The sequence below is a fragment of the Scomber japonicus genome, chromosome 12, assembly GCF_027409825.1.
Source record: "Scomber japonicus isolate fScoJap1 chromosome 12, fScoJap1.pri, whole genome shotgun sequence".
In the NCBI taxonomy this organism is placed as follows: Eukaryota; Metazoa; Chordata; class Actinopteri; order Scombriformes; family Scombridae; genus Scomber; species Scomber japonicus.
In genome coordinates, this window is record NC_070589.1 from 32,568,462 (window position 1) to 32,570,180 (window position 1,719).

Genomic DNA, 1,719 nt, shown 5'->3' on the forward strand with positions numbered 1-1,719 from the left:
CCAGAGTGGAAGACACCAAGAGCTCTTCATCATCATCATCATCACCATCATCATCATCATCATCATCATCATCGTCATCTTGCAGGAAGTGACCGAGTGTGACGCACAAACTCTCCACGAACTAAAGCTGAGTGGAAATATATCTGATGATTTCCAGTTTTTAAGGAAGGAAGGGAGGAAGAAGGAAGGAAAGGAGGAGGGAATGAAGGAAGGAAAGGAGGAAGAAGGAAGGAAGGAAGGAAGGAAAGGAGGAAGGAAGGAAGGAAATATATCAGATGATTTCCAGTTTTTAAGGAAGGAAGGGAGGAAGAAGGAATGAAGGAAGGAAGGAAGTCTTTAATCCTCCCTTCATGTTTTAATATCCGTCACTATAAGTTATAATATGATGTAGTAAATTAGAGCCAAGAAGAAGAAGACTGTTAATACTGAACACCACAGAAGAAGAAGACTGTTAAAACTAAACACCACAGAAGAAGACCTGTGAAAGAATTGAATCTGTTTATTTATGAAAATCATATTTAAGTCTCCAAATCAGTCGTCTTTTCTGTTTCTTGTCAGTTCAATAAAAATCAGGTTAATTTTCCGAACTGCTCCCGATACGTCTCTAAAGCTGCTTTAAGCTTCCTGTCGTCAAATTGATCCTGTCTGTTTTGACTCTTCCTTCCTTCTTTCCTTCCTTCCTTCTTTCCTTCCTTCCTCCCCTCCTTCCTTCCTTTCTTTCCTCCTTTCCTTCCTTCTCGCTTTCTTCCTTTACTTGAGGACAACAGGAGGGTTAAAAACGGTAAAGTCCATTCTCACTGTTTGTAAAGGTTTCCACATCACACTTGTGTAAACTGCATACTGGATCACGATTGGCTCCAAACCAGTTGTGATGTCACAAATCTTTTTTCTTTTTTTTTTTTTAAAACATTGATTTTTATTAGTTATTCCTGAAGTGTTCTTCTTCTTCTTCAAACACCCTCAAACAGAACAAATTATATTAGATTTTCACCAAACTTGTTACAGCAGGCTTTCTGTCCTGGTTGCAACATGACATTAGACATAAACATCTCTAGCCCCCCCCCACACACACACACACACACCTAAACTAAACTGAACAACATCAGAAAGAAGAGAAAGAACCTCTGAGTTGATTTTATCGATATGCACCTGTGGATGTCCGAAATTGCATTACATTTCCACCAAATTTGTTACAGCAGAAATTGTATCCATTTCCCGTGTGCAACATGACATTAGACATAAACCCCCCCCCCTCAAGCCCCCTCCCACACCAACAGATGCACCTGTCCCAAACAATACCCCACTATCACTATCAGAGCCCCCCGTCATTAAACCCATTGCTCCTCTGCTTCACTGACCCATCGATCCCTCCTCCTCCTCCTCTCCTCCTTCCCCCCCTTCCTTCCTTTACCTGCTGCTAGTCATTGATCTGAACTCCTGTGAGGATCAGATAAGACCAGGTTGACCCCCCCAGGTCATAAACCCCCCCCCACCCCCCTAAACCCCCCCCCATCTCCCAGTCCCAGGACAAAGACCACTGTGTGGGTCAAGCCATGGCACAGGAACCAAACCATGATAAGCTGCTGTGATGTCACCTGATAGCCAATAATACCTGAACCGAAGGGGCTAAAGGTGCCTGCCCCCTCCAACCCCCAACCCTACCCCCCCCCCTCCCCAAATAACCACAGTCTCTGAATCTGAGTGCTGCTTCTGTTAGAA